The sequence below is a fragment of the Bufo gargarizans genome, chromosome 2 (assembly GCF_014858855.1).
Source record: "Bufo gargarizans isolate SCDJY-AF-19 chromosome 2, ASM1485885v1, whole genome shotgun sequence".
NCBI classification, from domain to species: domain Eukaryota; kingdom Metazoa; phylum Chordata; class Amphibia; order Anura; family Bufonidae; genus Bufo; species Bufo gargarizans.
Window position 1 is genome coordinate 505,136,052 of NC_058081.1, and position 20,519 is coordinate 505,156,570.

At 45.0% G+C, this 20,519-nt stretch overlaps 1 protein-coding gene across 7 annotated transcripts in view; it reads right to left on the reverse strand.

Moving 5' to 3' along the window:
- The window catches only part of ANKS1B (ankyrin repeat and sterile alpha motif domain containing 1B), a 180,546-nt gene extending 160,372 nt beyond the window's left edge, over positions 1-20,174 (reverse strand). For 5 of the 7 annotated variants that reach the window (XM_044281268.1, XM_044281272.1, XM_044281270.1 and 2 more), the window contains exon 1: positions 19,771-20,174. The gene's annotated coding sequence lies outside the window, so the exon portion shown is untranslated. Of the gene's footprint in view, positions 1-18,791; positions 19,019-19,770 lie in introns of all 7 variants that reach the window. The other 2 variants (XM_044281269.1, XM_044281267.1) reach the window with 1 other exon arrangement.
- Between the last annotated feature and the right edge of the window lie 345 nt (positions 20,175-20,519).

The following is a 20,519-nucleotide window of genomic DNA, read 5'->3' on the forward strand; positions in this document are numbered from 1 at the left end:
GTGGACCGCAAAAAAACTGAACAGTCATGTGCATGAGGCCTAAGACTGTGTTCACATTCATGTTAAGGCTTTTCTCTGGTTGTTCTCTCTGGTTTTCTTTCATTTTTACAGCAAGAATTCTTGCCGTCAAATGATGAATTCCTGACTGACCACATAATAAATCAATAAGGTCTGCTGGCCAGCTTGGAACCTTTGTGCAGCAGATCTGGCACCGCACCATGGCTTCCATAATGAATGGAACAGAGCCTAATGCTGCATTTACATGCAGTGATCAATCACACAATGTCGGGAAGGAGGCGTTCCTTCCTAAAAATTGCATATGCGTATTGGAGGTGAAGCGATGCATATCACTTCTGCTGTGCGAGGACAAGTGACGGGTACTGCCATTGCTCGTCCTTATACAGCTGCATTATTTGTAGGCTTACACCGCACAATCTGCTGCCCGGAAACGGTAATTTCGGTGTCCCCATAAACGATTGTTTTACCCAATGAATGGGCCTTTTGCTTGTTCATTGGATGATCTGCAGCACCTTTAGATGGACAGATTATCGGGAACAAGCGTTCGTAGAAACATTCTTCCCCGATAATCTGCCCGACAATTGGGGCGTGTAAACCAGCATTGGACTGGATTCAAATATCACCTACTGATAAGAAAGGGAGGAGAACTACCAGGGCAGCCATCAGGGCAGTACTACAGTCAGAGGCCCTTGCAAAGGGATCCCTAACGTTGGGTTTACAATGTCCAATTGTCAAGCAGATTATCGGGGACGAACATTAGTATGAACGCTCATTCCCAATAATCTGCCCGTCTAAAGGTGCCGCAGATCACCTGATGAATGAGTCCTTCAGACGTTTCTGCTGGAACAATCGTTCATGTGGACACCTAAATTACACCTAAATATTGAAACATTGAAGCTGTATGAGAACGAGCGATAGTAATAACTATCACTGATCCTCATGATATTTGCTTCTCACTACATTTGAGAAGTTGCAGTAACTTTTGATTTATTGGCATATCTCAATGTTAGCATTATAGGCGGAAGTCCATTTTAGGAGTCAGGGGGATTGGGAACTTAAAGTGGTCCTGGAAAAAAACCTATATGTGGCCCCATGTTGTAGGTGGGCTCCAAACTGATAGAAGGTGGGGCAACACATGTAGGCAGGGACAACAAAAGTGGGCAGCGTCAGTAATACTGGAGTGTAGAACAAACTACCACAGTGCAGCATAAAATACTCCCTCAGCAGAACCAAATACCATAGTGCCGCACAAAATACTCCCTCAGCAGAACCAAATACCATAGTGCCGCACAAAATACTGCCTCAATAGAACCAAATACCACAAAATACTGCCTCAGCAGAACCAAATACCACAGTGCAGCACAAAATACTGCCTCAGCGGAACCAAATACCACAGTGCAACACAAATACTGCCTCAGCAGAACCAAATACCACGATGCAGCACAAAATACTGCCTCAGCGGAACCAAATACCACAGTGCAGCACAAAGTACTGCGTCAACAGAACCAAATATCATAGTTCAGCACAAAATACTGCCTCAGCAGAACCAAATACCACAGTGCAGCACAAAATACTGCCTCAGCGGAACCAAATACCACAGTGCAGCACAAAATACTGCGTCAACAGAACCAAATATCATAGTGCAGCACAGAATACTGCCTCAGCAGAACCAAATACCTCAGTGCAGCATAAAATACTGCCTCAGCAGAACCAAATACCACAGTGCAGCACAAAATACTGCCTCAGCAGAACCAAATACCACAGTGCAGCACAAAATACTGCCTCAGCAGAACCAAATACCACAGTGCAGCACAAAATACTGTCTCAGAGAGATACACAAATGAGGGGGCACACCTGATAAAATATGGAGTGCAAAGGGTGGTAAAAAAAAACCCATAGGACAATGTCAACGGACCCAAGAGAGAGTCATAGAAACCACCCCATATATGCACATCCAACAATCCAAAATTATCAAAAATATGAAGTTTATTAGACACACCAACAAATACAGATTAAAAATTGTATACAATTAGAACAAAGTGCGGTATACAGTAAATATAACCGACACATACAGGTCCACTAAGTGCCACAATTAAGCATGTATATTATAAACCAGCATGTACAATATCAAGCATAGGGCAAATATGAAATAAGGTAAGACCATTAAGGATACACGCAAACCAAAATAAAGTCTGAATACAAAAATGTCAAACCTAAATAGACCGCTGGTATAGTGGACCTGTAAGAATAAGAAAGCACCCAACGCGTATGGCCGGAGCAATCCGGCTTCCTCAGGAGTAAAAGACCAAGTGGTGGGGTGTCATGTTATAAAGAGTAACAAATAAGGTTTACATATGATTCACCTGTGCAGCAAGGTACTGTCAGCAATCAAGGGGTGTATTAGGCCGCTTGTGGCCGGAAACTGGAAGTACAGGTCACATGATCGGCTGGTGGAACGCATATGACGAACCATGATAATATCCGATCACCATAATGATTATTGTATTCAATATTTAGATGAAACAAATACCAATAAGGGCTACTAATGCCCAGAGTTCTGTTAAGATCAAAATTTAACGATTTTTCTATATAACGAATTTTTAAAAGAGAATTAAAGGATGAATAGGGGCCGCAGCTATGCGGCTGAATATGCCGGATGTATAAGTCACATGGCCGGAAATAAGGGGCCGCAATGAGACGCATGGTGGAACGCATCACGCCTCCCACATGAATGATAGAGCGCACAATGCGGCCACCATACTAGAGAGTGGTGGTGTAGCAATGCATCACCATTATTGGAGGACCGCAGATAAATGGGGCAGCGGAGGCAACTTGACGGCAATGGCGCACCGGATGTGTGAGTCACATGACCGGAAGTCCAGGGCCGTGGTGGAACGCATGCTGGAACGCACCCTGCGCTCCACAAAGAATAGTGGAGCGCACAGTGCACTCCACATACTGGGGGAGAAAGGGATGCACCCAAGCATGGAGGGGGAGGTGGTGGAACATGTATGGGTATGGAGATAATATAAACAAAGATCTAATGCCATCAAACCATATGTTGAACACATTTGATAACACGTACAAAATACTGCCTCAGCAGAACCAAATACCACAGTGCAGCACAAAATACTGCCTCAGCGGAACCAAATACCACAGTGCAGCACAAAATACTGCCTCAGCAGAACCAAATACCACAGTGCAGCACAAAATACTGCCTCAGCGGAACCAAATACCACAGTGCAGCACAAAATACTGCCTCAGCAGAACCAAATACCACAGTGCAGCACAAAATACAGTCTCAGCTGAACCAAATACCACAATGTAGCACAAAATACTGCGTCAACAGATCCAAATATCACAGTGCAGCACAAAATACTGCCTCAGCAGAACCAAATACCACAGTGCTGCACAAAATACTGCCTAAGCAGAACCAAATACAACAATTTAGCACAAAATACTGCGTCAACAGAACCAAATATCACAGTGCAGCACAAAATACTGCCTCAGCAGAACCAAATACCACAGTGCAGCACAAAATACTGCCTAAGCAGAACCAAATACCACGATGCAGCACAAAATACAGTCTCAGCTGAACCAAATACCACAATGTAGCACAAAATACTGCGTCAACAGATCCAAATATCACAGTGCAGCACAAAATACTGCCTCAGCAGAACCAAATACCACAGTGCTGCACAAAATACTGCCTAAGCAGAACCAAATACAACAATTTAGCACAAAATACTGCGTCAACAGAACCAAATATCACAGTGCAGCACAAAATACTGCCTCAGCAGAACCAAATACCACAGTGCAGCACAAAATACTGCCTAAGCAGAACCAAATACCACGATGCAGCACAAAATACTGCCTCAGCAGAACCAAATACCACAGCGCAGCACAAAATACTGCCTCAGCGGAACCAAATACCACAGTGCAGCACAAAATACTGCCTCAGCGGAACCAAATACCACAGTGCAGCACAAAATACTGCCTCAGCGGAACCAAATACCACAGCGCAGCACAAAATACTGCCTAAGCAGAACCAAATACCACGATGCAGCACAAAATACTGCCTCAGCAGAACCAAATACCACAGCGCAGCACAAAATACTGCCTAAGCAGAACCAAATACCACAGTGCAGCACAAAATACTGCCTCAGCGGAACCAAATACCACAATGTAGCACAAAATACTGCCTCAGCGGAACCAAATACCACAATGTAGCACAAAATACTGTAAAGAAAAAAAGGGGGTCAGTCATCCCACTCCACACCTCTACTGGTGCCAAATGGCCACCAACGAATGCAATTAAAGTCCACCCTATACCTCTCCTGGTGCCAGTGAATGAGGGAGAGCAGGCTAAGATTTATACTCATACTAATTAAAATCAGCCTATGGGGCAGACAGGCTGGTCAGAAGTTACACGACTGAAGTGTCAGCCACACCTCTAGTACAAACTGCAAAGAAAAAAAAGGGGTCAATCAGCACATCCCAATGCGCAGATGCACGTTGCTATGGCTGAAAACACAACATACAGTATAACAAAACATGCAATGCAACATCTCTCTGCAAACCAAATAAAGTACAAAAATGCATTATAATTGCTAGTGCTATGCTTATAAATTAGAGATGATTGCCAAATCATTTTGTACAAAATTATTTGAGCCCGTCTGCTGCACGTCAAGGCGATCTCTGTAAGACGGGAACCTAACACTAAGTTCTACCTGTTATGTGCCATGACGGCTGCCATACAATTCAGGGAGTGTAGGTTCCACATGCATGCTTTAATTTTTATCATCTTTGGTGCCAAAATGGCCTCCATTATATCCAGGGAATGTAGGTGCACAAAATACTGCGTCAACAGAACAAAATACCATAGTGCAGCACAAAATACTGCCTCAGCAGAACCAAATACCACAATGCAGTACAAAATACTGCCTCAGCAGAACCAAATACCACAATGCAGTACAAAATACTGCCTCAGCAGAACCAAATACCACAGTGCAGAGCAAAATACTGCGTCAGCAGAACCAAATACCACAGTGCAGAGCAAAATACTGCCTCAACAGATCCAAATACCACAGTGCAGTACAAAATACTGCCTCAGCAGAACCAAATACCACAGTGCAGAGCAAAATACTGCCTCAGCAGAACCAAAAATACTGCGTCAACAGAACCAAATATCACAGTGCAGCACAAAATACTGCCTCAGCAGAACCAAATACCACAGTGCAGTACAAAATACTGCCTCAGCAGAACCAAATACCACAGTGCAGAGCAAAATACTGCCTCAGCAGAACCAAATACCACAGTGCAGAGCAAAATACTGCCTCAACAGATCCAAATACCACAGTGCAGTACAAAATACTGCCTCAGCAGAACCAAATACCACAGTGCAGAGCAAAATACTGCCTCAGCAGAACCAAATACCACAGTGCAGAGCAAAATACTGCCTCAACAGATCCAAATACCACAGTGCAGTACAAAATACTGCCTCAGCAGAACCAAATACCACAGTGCAGTACAAAATACTGCCTCAGCAGAACCAAATACCACAGTGCAGAGAAAAATACTGCGTCAGCAGAACCAAATACCACAGTGCAGAGCAAAATACTGCCTCAACAGATTCAAATACCACAGTGCAGTACAAAATACTGCCTCAGCAGAACCAAATACCACAGTGCAGAGCAAAATACTGCCTCAACAGATCCAAATACAACAGTGCAGCACAAAATACTGCGTCAACAGAAACAAATATCATAGTGCAGCACAAAATACTGCCTCAATAGAACTAAATACTAGGGATGTCCCGATACCATTTTTTTTAGACCAAGTACGAGTACCGATACTTTTATTTAAGTACTCACCGATACCAATTACCGATACCAATTATAACAATTAAATAAATAACACATTTATTTTGTGACCACTAACCAACCAAAAGTCCAAAAAACAGCCCCCAGCCTCTGATCAGATCCCCAGTATCTGATCAGCACCGCAGCCTCTGATCAGCACCCTAGCCTCTGATCAGCACCCCAGCCTCTCCCTCTTATCAGCCCCCTCTGGTAACTCAACCCCCCCACCCTAGTATTAATCATTGGTGGCAGTGGCCACAGGGTCCCCCTCCTCCACCCCATCATTGGTGGCAGTGGGCAGTGTGCCTCCCTCCCTCCCTCCCCAGTATTAATCATTGGTGGCAGTGGCCACAGGGTCCCCCTCCTCCCCCCCCATCATTGGTGGCAGTGGGCAGTGCGCCCCCCCCTCCCTCCCCAGTATTAATCATTGGTGGCAGTGGCCACAGGGTCCCCCTCCTCCCCGCCATCATTGGTGGCAGTGGGCAGTGCGCCCCCCCTCCCTCCCCAGTATTAATCATTGGTGGCAGTGGCCACAGGGTCCCCCTCCTCCCCCCCATCATTGGTGGCAGTGGGCAGTTCCGATCGGAGTCCCAGCAGTGTAATGCTGGGGCTCCGATCGGTTACCATGGCAGCCAGAACGCTACAGAAGTCCTGGCTGCCATTGTATGTTAGTGAGCAGCATTATACTCACGTGCGCCGTGGCCACCGGGCGCTCCTTCTTCTGTCTGTGCGGCGCATTGCTAATGCTTATAGCATTAGCAATGCGCTATACAGACAGAAGAAGGAGCGCCCGGCGGCCACGTCGCACGTGAGTATATTGCTGCTCACTAACATACAATGATTAATACTGGGGAGGGGGGCGCACTGACCACTGCCACCAATGCAGAGACTGAAGAACATTACCGACACCCGACCTCTGAGAGGACGCTGTGATCCGCGCAATTAACCCCTCAGGTGCCACACCTGAGGGGTTAATTGCGTGGATCACAGCGCCCTCTCAGAGGTCGGGTGCCGGTAATGCGAGTCACAGAATTCCTTCCCCCACACCGAACTGCTGAGAGCACCGCCGCAAGCGGCCAGCAGGTATCGGCAGTGGTATTGGGGACATTTGCACGAGTACAAGTACTCTGCAAATGTCCAGTATCGGTCCCGATACCGATACTGGTATCGGGACATCCCTACCAAATACCACAATGTAGCACAAAATACTGCCTCAGCAGAACCAAATACCACAGTGCAGCACAAAATACTGTCCCAGCGGAACCAAGTACCACAATGTAGCACAAAATACTGCATCAACAGAACCAAAAATCACAGTCCAGCACAAAATACTGACTCAGCAGAACCAAATACCACAGTGCAGCACAAAATACTGCCTCAGCCGGACCAAAAATCACAGTTCAGCACAAAATACTGCCTCAGCAGAACCAAATACCACAGTGCAGAGCAAAATACTGCCTCAACAGATCCAAATACCACAGTGCAACACAAAATACTGCCTCAGCAGAACCAAATACCAAAGTGCAGCACAAAATAATGTCTCAGCAGAACAAAATACCATAGTGCAGCAGAAAATACTGCTGCCTGCTCCACAGTATGAAACTGTATCATTGTCCTGAGGACGGCAATACAGTTGAATTCCGGAGGGCACCTGTGGCTGCTGGCAATTGCATAAGTGCCTGATGCTCCTACATTACTTAATGCTGAGAGCATCAGGTATTTATGTACAGCCCCTGGACCACTAAATGCTGAGAGCATCATTATTTATGTGCGGCCCCCTGGACCGCCCCTGTTAGCAGTAGAGGAGCAGCTGTATGCATGCTACTCTGGTAGTTATGCCCTTGGTCGGTCAAGTATAGTCTATGGATCTGTACATTTGGCCATGTGGGAGCTGGACCCTGTAAAGCCTCATTCACACGTCAGTGTTTCACGGACGTGTGCTGAACGTGTTCTCCACGGACAGCACACGTACCTATTTATTTTAATGTGTGTATTCACACATCAGTGTTTTAGCAAGCTCTATTTTGTCCATTACGCCCATTAAAGTCTATGGGTCCGTGAAAACCACGGATGCCATCCGTGTTGTATCCGTGTTTCATGGATCATTAAAAAGAGATTCATTGAAAAAAAAAATCAGCTGTTCAGTGTCAGTGAAATACGGATGCAACACGGACAGCAAAAAGCGGACCCAACACGGATCTGTCACGGGAGTAAACACGGATTGAACACGGTCTGTGTTACCACTGATCCAAAAAGCTGACACGGACGTCTGCATGAGGCATAAGCTTGTCAGATACCCTGGCACTTGCATCTAGCCTTAGCCTAATACATTTTCCATAGTGACAATTCAACACACAGAAGCCCGAGTTCTCATAGTTACATTATAGAACAGAAATTGTGGGGGCCACATAGCACTCAATGTGTGATTTCATTTTCTAACCTTCCATTTCAGAATCACAGCAGGAGTCTGAATGTGATGATATGTCTGAGACCAGTGCAGAATAATAGGACAGTTCACTTACATCTGATACGCCAATTTCATCAGCAGCAGAAAACCTGGCAAACAAATGTTTTCCTTAATGAATACATTATTACATTACACCGATCAACCCATTATAATCAGTAGGCAATGTACGACCTTCCACTGACCTTCAAATAAACCTGTGCAGTTTTTATCTCATTGTACATGTTACCTTCTGCTCTCCAAAAGAGTTTAATTGCTTACTTCTGTTCTATGAAGATGGGCATTTCTATGGGCACACTGGCATCTAAGTCGGTAAATTCTCCCACTGTCTGCTCCAACAGTACACCACATCTGTGGTGTGAATTTAGTTTAAGATGCAAGCCTTCTCCTGGCGCTGAAGACAACAACCCAATAATTTCCACCCGCTATTAGGCTTAGTGTCATTCAATGCCTCCTATGACAACAACGTCAGGCCAGAGGATAGGACCTAAGGAGATGAAAGCAATAGTAGATGATCGTACATTTTCTGTTCACCTTTGGAGAGCTTACCAACCAGGATTTTATAGTTGCTTTTAGAAATATGCACCAAATTTACTAAGAGGCACAAGTCTTTTAAAAAATGTGATGCATCTTCAGACAAACTGTGTGCCAGAAAATAAAATCTATGCCAGTTATGTGTTGCAGTTATGCAGCCTAAAATCCCAACTAGTCACACATTCACGGTAAAAATGTGTGCCTTTCTGAAGACAGAAAACTGGCACTAAGGGCTCATGCACACGTCCTTTGCCCGGCCGTGACCGTATTGAGGTCCGCAATACATGGGTACTGGCCGTGTGCTCCCCGCATCACGGTCCAATCTAGTCCAGTGCGGAACGGAGGCATGGCACCCAATGGAACCACTACGGAGTGCTTCTGTGGGGTTGCTCTCCGTGCCTCCGCACCGCAATTTTTTTTAACATATTCTATTTTTTGGCAGTGCAAACAAATCACGAACCCATTCAGGTTGAATGGGGCTGGATCCATCTAAGGAATCAGCACGGATATTGCCCTTGCACGAAACGGCCGATCAACGGCCGTTTGAATGATCCCTAAGGCTCTTATTTATCAAGACCGGCACATGTTGTGGCAATCTTTATAGGGCTTGCACTGCAGGAGGAGGCATGTATTTTTTACCTCTTCATAAGTTACATGCCTCCTCCGGCAGTCCGTGCACCAGAATGAAATTTACAGCAGCTCGGAACTACTAGATTTCAGTCATTATTTACACCAGTTTCTGACAAAAATAATGATGAATGAGCCAGGCCTGATGTTCCCTTTTCTTAAACCTGGCGAGGGTGGCATAAGATAGTCGCAATGGCCATGAAAAAGTTGCAACTTTTTTAAGCCAAAATGACACATAGGAGGGAATGACACATTTCCACCTAAGAGTTTGTAACACCTTTTAGAGCACATCAGAGCAGATTACAGATCCTAATCCTAATGGCAGGTTTAGCTTGGCCATGAGTTAAATGTATTAGCCTGCTACATAAAAAAAAAAATTCATCCACTGACGGCAAACAGAGACCTTGAAACAAGTCAGTCGCTCTGATAACACCTTTGCAGAATATGGGTATAGCATAATTAAACAATATTAATCTTTGGCAAATATCTACATATTCCCAAGGAATAGACCTTAAATGGGATGGCAATTATGCAAATGTATTCCTAAGAGTTGTGGACATTCCTGGAGGATTGGGGCTAGGGGTTAAAATGTCCTTAAAATCAGAACTCAAGGCATGTTGGAAGGCATGGTTTTAGTAAATAAGTAATAGAAGGTATATTTAACCCTAAAAGGTTATATAGTCCTGATTTATCAGGCGCACAAGAACCACAAGATATTGGAATAAGTTACCAGGTACAAAAGAGAAGAGAAGAATCTTTTCAAATGTTTCTCAAACCATTGAGTCGAAACTTTTTAATGCCCAGAAAACCCAGCATTAGGACAATAGTTCACCTGCTGTCACATTCAATGATTGCTCGCTGCCTTCCTGCACATGAATTTCTACTTTAGAAGCCGGCCGCCTATAAAAGATTTAGCATTCATGAAAATGTAATTTTGAATTCTCTGCTGCACATTTTTTCCACTTAGGTAACGGTCCTGAGTCATCACCATAGTCAATACCAGTCAAGGAATGTGTTCTTACATAAAAGGAACAATGAATCCAGGAGGATTAGATGTAATTGGCCAAATACATTAGTAAAGATAACTTTTTAGGTAGACATAGCTGAGTAAAGCTGAAGGACTACATGACACACTCTGGTAGTTCTTGAAGATGCTGTAGGTCCTGTGGAGAGTTTAAATGCTATAGATCAATTTTTTTTTTACTCCATTTTACCAGTGTCATGAAGTACAATATGTGACAAAAATATGTGACAAAGTGTCAAAGTGACACTGGTCAGATTTGCAAGAAATGTTGTGGTTCTTAAGGTGAAAATGAGCCCGGTCCCTAAGGGGTTAAAGGAGGGGGGGGGGGTCTCAATTCAGCAAAAGTAATTTAGCACATTTAGAAAGTTAATACAAGACACTACTAATGTATTGGGATTATCCATATTGTCTCTTTTGCTGGCTAGATTCATTTTTCCATCATATTATACACTTCTCATTTCCATGGTTATGTCCACCCTGCAATCCATCAGCAGTGCTCGTGCTTGCACACTGTAAGAACAAGCACCGGCCTCTCTGGTGGCTTGGACCGCGGGAGACCCATTCGTCGTAACATTTCACTTCTATGGAGTTGAACTGCATCTAGGCCATGTGACCGATGGACATGACGTCTCTGGCCTAGAAAAATCTGAGAGAAGGCAGTGGCGCTCAGAGGAGCGCTGATGCCTTCTCAAAGCGCTGATCGGCAGGGTTCCCGGGTGTCAGTCCCCCACCGGTCAAATACTGATGACCTACCCAGGGGATAGGTCATCACTATTAAAATCTCGTAAAACCTCTTTAAAAATCTGGTGCAATCTAAGCCTGCCTCCGTAAACCAAAGATTAATACTTACCTGCTCCCCGCAAGTCCACGTTCCGGTCCCACACCATGTTTACATCTGTTGGGGTAAGGGCATGGTAACATGCTCCACTACAGCCAAAGACTGGCATCAGCAGTGACATGGCCACAAGCAGCACGTCACCGCTGAAGCCAGTCATTAATCGCAGCAGTACAGAGAGCGGACCGGAACATGGACAAGCCGGAGGCATAAAGAGAACTGGAGCAGCGGGGAGCAGGTAAGTATTAATCTTCTGTTCCCATAGAACCCCTTAAGGGTTATTCCCATTTCAGCCTTTCATGGCTTAGATCAGAATAACATTAGTAAGTGCTGGCCAGGAGTAGCTGGAGCTACAGAAACATCCAAGCCTGCTGCGTTCCTGAGTTCCCGTAATTCCCATACCAGTGAATAGAGCTAAGCAGTATCCATAAGACTGCTCACCCCTTGCAGGCAATTACTTAAGTTGTTCCAATCTCAGCAATGAGGCAGAGATGAGATAACCCTTTAATATCATTAGGCTCCTTTCACACTAGCGTTCGTCGGTCCGCTCGTGAGCTCCGTTTGAAGGGGCTCACGAGCGGACCCGAACGCAGCCGTCCAGCCCTGATGCAGTCTGAATGGAGCGGATCCGCTCAGACTGCATCAGTCTGGCGGCGTTCAGCCTCCGCTCCGCTCGCCTCCGCACGGACAGGCGGACAGCTGAACGCTGCTTGCAGCGTTCGGGTGTCCGCCTGGCCGTGCGGATCCGTCCAGACTTACAATGTAAGTCAATGGGAACGGATCCGCTTGAAGATGCCACAATATGGCTCAATCTTCAGGCGGATCCGTCCCCCATTGACTTTACATTGAAAGTCTGGACGGATCCGTACGAGGCTATTTTCACACTTAGCTTTTTTTTTGCTAATATAATGCAGACGGATCCGTTCTGAACGGAGCCTCCGTCTGCATTATTACGATCGGATCCGTTCAGAACGGATCCGATCGAACGCTAGTGTGAAAGTAGCCTAAGCAGTAAGCCCCCTCCAGTGGTGAGTGCAGACAGACATAATTTTATCATTAAAGGGGTTATCCTATGATTAATTAAAGTAAAAAATGAAAATCAGATATCATATAATACATGACAATCTATTTCTAACAAACTCGCATAGAGGTTCCGTGCCTCTGTTCCGCACCGCACCTTCCAGATTGCGGGCCGCAATACAGGCCCGGATGGGACACGGTCATGTGCATGAGCCCTAACTCTCACAGCTTCAACTGTGCATATGGCTGACAGCACTTGAAGGATGGAAATTACCAAGTGCGACCATCTCAGAGATATCACTGAGGTGGACAGAAAAATAACAAAAAGAGCAAACAGCAGGTGGCGCTGTACAGATAGTTTTTATTATAGGGAATTACAAAAGTATTCAGATCCAGGTCCTGGTTTGAAAACTGTCGAATAATTTTATGTTTGTTTATGCAGAGGATTTGGAGTCCCGTGTGAGAAAAACAGAATACATTGTAGCAGCAAAAAGACAACCTAAAAATGCACTTGCCTAACATTGCCATTTTTTAACACAACTATGTGGTTTTGTGGACATAATCCCGGTGTTTGATGCCCCCCCCCCCCCCCCCAACCCTCTACAGAAGCCAAAGGAACTCGAGGCACACCAGTCCATATATATATATATAATAAACCAAAAGAACATTGATGGAACATATGTTTTGTGTAGTACACTAAATAAAATACAACCAGGGATAAATGAAATGAAAATTGACAGCATCGCTGAAGTACAATTCAAGTGCAGAGCATGGAAATGGCGTTCTGGTGCTTAAACAAAAGAGGTCATTTGGAGGTGATAGAGACGGTTAACTCCATTCTCATGTCACATATAAAATGCTTCACGTCTGGAGCGGCAGACGAATAGAGAGGCGGCCGCAGCTTGTTTACTACATATAGGTCAATCTACAGAGACATCATAGAGGCAATAAATCACAGAATACTGCGTAAAAGTAAATGAACCTCGAGTAAGCGTAAAACTGGGACCCAAAGAGAGCGATGCTGATTAGGGTTGTTCATTTCGAAATTGCGGTGAAACCAACTAATTACTCCGCACTCGTTGACAATGAGTTATTGGCTACTATGTATTGAGGGAGAGGATTAACGTCAATTGTGACATAAATACGAGAAAAATCACAGGCAGGCTACTATCGGCTCTGCTATTGTGAAGCCGCTCTTGTTGATGTGTGACAATGGGGAACACGCTCATTTCAAGGTCATTTTTAAACAATGTCGTGATAGGATCACTGGATCAGGAATAAGCTTCCGATTTGCTGCTGCCACTTTCACGCTTTGCTCTGAGCTCCTATGACCTCTATTCAAAACGCACTTGTGGCCCATCGTCTACGGGGGGGGCAGCCATGTTGTAAATCGAAACCAATATCTATGAGAATGCAGCCTAGAAACTAGTGATGGCAACCAAAATATGATTGATTGCATGCTTCGTGTCCCCCTGAAGTGTAAGCCCAACTTCTTAAAGGACTCCAGGGACAATGGATACACTCTGTGCTATCTAGTGCAGGGGGTTGGGCATGACACAGAGAGTCAAAGAAGACAAAGCCTAGAAATCATATATCACAGCTCGATAAAGACATATGGAAGCCAGTCCCCCACTCAGAGCAGACCTCCATGAGCCCGCTCTAGCGGACCCTCGCCATCCGTACATTAACAGCAATGTGTCATCAGGAAATGGCCCATTGTTTAAATCATGTTTTTATGTTTAACACATTTTGAAAGAATTTTTTATTTTCCATGTCAATATCTATATTTAAACAAAGCAGTTTTCGCACTGGCCACTTCTTGGTCCGTACAGATCACTTTACTGTAGTTACCTGCTTATCTACACACAGAGGTGATATCATTACAGGCAGGATAAGGCTACTTTCCCACTTGCGACAGAGTGATCCGGCAAGCAGTTCCGTCACCGGACTAATGGTATTAGGGTACTTTAACCCTAAGTTCACACCTGAGCGTTTTACAGCGCGTTCAAACGCGCTGTAAAACGCTCAACACGTGAAAACCAATGCTTCCCTATGGCCCTGGTTCACACTTGAGCGTTTTACAGCGCGTTTGAACGCGCTGTAAAACGCCCGACGCATAAACAAGTTCTTGAGCTTTTTTGGGGGCATTTGTCGCGCGTTTTGGCCCATAGACTCATTGGACAACACTGCAGTCAATCACACAAACGCGCGTCAAACGCGCGTTTACTATTGCAAAAAACGCGCATAAAAACGCACGACAAATACGTGCGTCTCAGAAACGCTCAGGTGTGAACCCAGGGTAAGGCTACTTTCACACTTGCGGCAGTGTGATCCGGCGGGCAGTTCCGTCGTCGGAACTGGCCGCCGGATCCGCCGATCTGCTGCTGCCTGAAAGCATTTGTGAGACGGATCCGGATGCGGATCCGTCTCACAAATGCATTGCAAGGACGGATCCGTCTCTCCGCTTGTCATGCGGACCGACGGATCCGTCTTGTACATTTTTCGCATTTTTACCGATCTGCGCATGCGCATGCCGGAACGACGGATCCGGCATTCCGGTATTCTGAATGCCGGATCCGGCGCTAATACATTCCTATGGGAAAAAATGCCGGATCCGGCGTTCAGGCATGTCTTCAGTTTTTTCGCCGGAGAAAAAACCGTAGCATGCTACGGTTTTCTCTTTTGCCTGATCAGTCAAAACGACTGAACTGAAGACATCCTGATGCAAACTGAACGGATTACTCTCCATTCAGAATGCATGGGGATATGCCTGATCAGTTCTTTTCCGGTATAGAGCCCCTGTGACGGAACTCGATGCCGGAAAAGAAAAACGCTAGTGTGAAAGTACCCTAACACTAGCATTTTTCTTTTCTGGCATAGAGTTCCGTCCTAGGGGCTCTATACCGGAAAAGAACTGATCAGGCATATCCCCATGCATTCTGAATGGAGATTAATCTGTTCAGGATGCATCAGGATGTCTTCAGTTCAGTCTTTTTGACTGATCAGGCAAAAGAGAAAACCGTAGCATGCTATGGTTTTATGTCCGGCGAAAAAAACTAAAGACATGCCTGAATAGGCATTTTTCCCCATAGGAATGTATTAGTGCCGGAACTGGCATTCAAAACGCTAGTGTGAAAGTACCTAAGGATGACAGATAAGACAGGATCCACCATTCACAATAGCTGATTGTCAGAGCGTATCTATTCTGTCCTTGTACAACGACCTCTGCACAGGTCACAGAGCCTAGAATTCAATGGGATCATCTCCCGACAATCGTGTCTATGGCCCATGGGTCTGCCGTAAAGCAATTTGTTTTAATGCTGTGTGAATGCTGTTAAGAACAGCTCACGCAAGATGGTCGCCCACATAATCATGTTCAGGAAATAAAATAAAAAAATCTACAATCAGCAAATAAAAACAGATTAGAAAAAAAGGATACGTGTTACTGTCTGGTTTTAACTGGCAGAAAACATTTTTGGTGACACATTTCCTTTAAAGGGGTTATCCAACACCTATAATGCCCCCAAAATGCCACCACATTCAGTTTATACTTACCCCACTCCCCGCCACCCACGTCGCTCCTTAAGCCTGCACGGACGCGCTGCATCTCCCCGTTGCACGGATTTGGCAGCGGGGGGGGGGGGGGGGCAGCCATTAAAAGGCCACGACGGGAATGAGCCTCCCTTACGTCACCCACGAGATGCAGCCGCGGCCGTGCGGGCAGTAGGAGCGATGGTTGTGCCAGTATGCAGGGTAAGTATAACCTGTATATGGTGCCCGGGAATTTTGGAGGCATTATAGGGGTTGGATAACCCCTTTAACTAGATGTCCAATTATTAAAGGGGTTATCCATAAACCCTAGTTCGGCATGAGTTCGTCATGGAGGGGGACTACTGATAATTATGTGACAGTCTGTGGTGTGGAGAATATAAATTAGCCCCGGAGGTGATCAGGTTGCTTCTATAGAGATTCTCATAACATTACTTTTCAGAACTGGTAATTGAGCTGTTGGCCAACATATTCTGCAAAGTAGCTTCAATTTAAAGGGGGAATACATCATATTTTTTCCACTCTTGTCTATGGAATGTGTTCAGTATTGCAGATCATACATATGTAAGAGAATGAAGGTGAGCCACACACACAGCCTGTAGACAAGCTTTGGAGCAGACCCTTTTTCTTGGTTTTTGGGGGCTTCAAGCAGCAGATCAGTTTGATGATCATTTTATCATCCAAGCCCTATGGTAAAAGGCTTTAATATACCATGAACACAAGCTTACAACTGGCACTTTTTTAGATCAGCACTTGTGCGTTTGACCTGCTTCATATTAACCACGTGTTAAAATAGGAAAACTCCACAGAAAATTGGAGGCTTTCATTGCAGTTACTCAGCAGGGAGTAATTCAGAACCCTTATGGAATAATTTCAACCCTCTACTAGCAGGAGAAGAATAAGTTAGAGCAGCTGCCTAGCAACAGCCAATAGGGGGCACCACTTGGTCTCCATCCTAGTGCGTGTCGTCACTCAGTAGTATATGCACCACCAACTACACTCTGGAGTAGAGGAAGGAGAGGCTGCTGGTCCATACTACTGGAATGTGGAATTTCTCTTCAACTCTCTTCTTCTCCAGGAGGTAACAATAGATAACCTATCCCTACGATAGGTCGTTAATATCAGAAGGGTCTGACCTATACATCCCGCCAATCAGCTGTTTAGGAATAGTTCCGGCAATGGGATCAGCGCCGAAGTAACCAACTCCGTTGACTACACAATGGATGGAGATGTGTAGCGAATGCTCTGGAGATACTCCTAAACACCCCTAAAGTGCGGGGTGTCGGACCACCGACCGATCTGATATTGATGACCTATCCTAATGATAGGTCATCAATTGGTAAATCCTGGAGAATCCCTTTAATGCATATTTCTTAGATATAGCAAAAAATGTCTTATCAGTGAGGGTATGACCTGTTGGAGCCTCATTAATCCCAAAAAATGGGGTGGCAGGTCTCCAGTGGAAAGATGGGTATACTTGCACAGCCATCCTTCATTAAATCTAGGGTAGATACAGGGACAGCAGAGCAGACTAACTAACCCACTAAGCCAACTCGTTCTTGTTATAGCAGTAGCTATATATCATAAAGACCATTCGTGAGGGAACATTTGAGTGACATTTCTTTAGGTTTCATATACTGGGCATTAACACTAGCTGGCATTAATCGTGTTGGGTTTAGAATGTGGTTTATACTACCAAATATGTTTTAATTACTCAAGATTTGTGCTAAAAAGTTAATTTTAATGATTTCACCCAATAAATAGGTGGTTTGCTTTGGACAATCCCTTTTTGTTAAAATGGCCCATTGACAATAATTTTATAACAGGGTGACCCATTGATTTTAAACTGGCAGCAAATGTTCAATTACTGTAGCACCACAACAGGGAAAGAAGAATTACACCGTTCTCATTGAAGTCAATGGGTTGTTGGTGTAATAAATGGACATGTTGAGTCCTCCAGAGCGAGAGACACTCTTTGTAGCTACTTTATTTTCTGACTAATAGACGAGAGCCCTGTACGGAGAATCCCAAGGACCTAACTATAGAGGGTGCAGATGCACATGGGCCCAGGAGCCTGAGGGGGAACATAAGGTCCCATACCCATATGAGAAGACGGGTACTGTAAGTGAAGCATGATAGGTGGGGGGGGGGGGGGGGGGTCCTATTATCCTGTTAATGATTTTGCTTTGGGGCCCAAGTTACGTTTCTGAGAATCCACCTCTATTATCTCAGAATTCCCTACTACTTAATTGAAATATGGGTTTTCTACCCCTTTAATCATAATCAGTCCATACAAGTTAGAAAAGCTACAAAAAAATTGCCATTGGTTATGTTACGTATCATATTGTTATGTCATATAATGGGCTGAGTCATGAGTAGTCAAGCAAGGAGTCAAGTAAGGAAATGAACCAGTCCTGGAGACGTCTTGGCGTGTAAACATTAAAGGGGTATTCCATACAGAAGCCGTTATCACCTATTTGTTTGCCCTTTCCATCAGTGCTACAGAATTTCAGTGGAACAGTAGGACACAAGCTAAAATACTGCTCCATTCAATCTCCTCCTAGCTGGGAAGAACCAGGGTGTCCAGGTCAACCATTGGTGGGGTCAATTTGGCACTAGAGAGGTAATAACTACTTCTGGCCGGACTACCCCTTTCTAAATTTAAAGATTGACTTGACATGACATTGAAGGCTCAGTGGTTAGCAAAGTTCCCCTACAGCACTAGATTTCATCAAACATTGTCCTGGAGTCTACATGTTCTCACCATGTCATTGTGGAATTCCTACACATTTCCTCCTACACCCTAAAAATACTGGTTAAGTTACTGACTTCTTAAAGTTGTGCTAAGTGGGTGCTTACCAGACAGGGAGCCTAGACTGCGGGAACAGTCACTGAGGTGAAGGGTTATAATCTGTGAACAGTGCTATGGAATATGTTCGTGCTATATCCTTATGCAGTGTTATCATCTATCAACAAGGTTACTAGTAGTTTCTCAGCTTGGATGAAAGTTGGGAGTGAGAAGTCTCTAATACGTTGGGTCCTAGAAGTCTCTGACCCTCACAGGGCAATGTGAACTTTCCAACACCCTAAATGAGAAGAATATGAAACCATCAATGACATCCAGAAGGTGCGGACAGCATCCAAACCCCTTCCTATTACACTTTATAATGAAGACATCTCAGCCCATCTACCTAATGCTGGCTGCACCTTCTAATAGGTGAGAAGCTAACCTAATGGGATATGATGTCCACTTCCAAATAATTGAATATTCTTCATGTGCATTCTGATTCCTTCTGCTGGATCTATCAGGCCTGAGTCCTAATGGATTTGTGATATTCACATCATCGCCCCCTTATATCTGAAAGAATGTGCTGCTGGAAAGCATATGTAGCGAAGGAAGTGCCAATCAGGCTGATGATATTATCTATTATTATATAATATACAGGGGGTAGGGTACATCCCTTATGTATAGGAGATTAGGCCTCCATATCCTACTTCACAGTGAACAGATCCCTAGTGGCATTCACTCTACCCCCTCCCATCCCCTTAGATACACATGCAAAGTGGGGATGATGTTGGAATATACATAGGCAAATATTATGTATGACATATATCTGTCTATATGCTTATTATAAAGCTAACCTTCCCCATAGGAATCCATAGGCAAGACATTATATTCTGCATGCAACACCTGATGTATCATCTCAGCCAGCATCCTCAATACCACCCACAGACCAGGAGCCCTCCATAACCCCCCACCCCAAAGTTGCACAAGTCATGTACAGATATGCAACCCACAGACCCATTGTACATTGCAGATTGTCACAGTGTCACTTACCACCCCCAAGAGAATGAAGAAATCCAACAGATCACAGGGGATCCTCAGCCACCAGGAGGCAACACACAGGATCCAAATAGTTACAATGTAGGAAGCATGTAGAAAAATACAACCAGCAAAAGGCTACCAGATGCCTGATCAGTCAGTGCTGGGCTGTGGACCCCCTTCTGGCAGGATGCTCAGAGCACACTGCAACACGTGAGCAGGGGTAATAGTCTCCCCCTCCAGATCCTCATCACCCTTCTGCTAGAATAAGGGGACTGAATGATCTCACATGCATGGAAAAATCCTCTATTGCATTATCCCCAGCGCCGTATATGGCAGACGCTCGTCACCCGCCAGGCTTCTCGATGGAGTGTCTCTGCCTGCTCTGTTTCTATGGATATAGGCTGTCAATCAGGCAGTGCGCCGCTACTCCACACAATACGGCAATGGCTGACTGGTGTAGGGGATGCAGGCTGAGCGGGGAGGGATGCACATGGGGATGGCTAAGGGGGGCAGAGGGTGAAGGTGAGGGGGCTGTGAGAGAGAGCGCAAGGATGCAATGAGATGGGGTGCAGTGTGTGGCACTGGGGATGTGTGCAATGAACTATTAATACTGGGTGCAAGTTATTATGTGCCAGCATCAGAGGACTGGTACGTGCCCATATGTGGGTGAGATTATGTATATGACGCTGTACTGGGTATACTACAGTATGTGTGTGGGTGAGATTATATATATGATGCTGCACTGGGTATACAGTATGTGG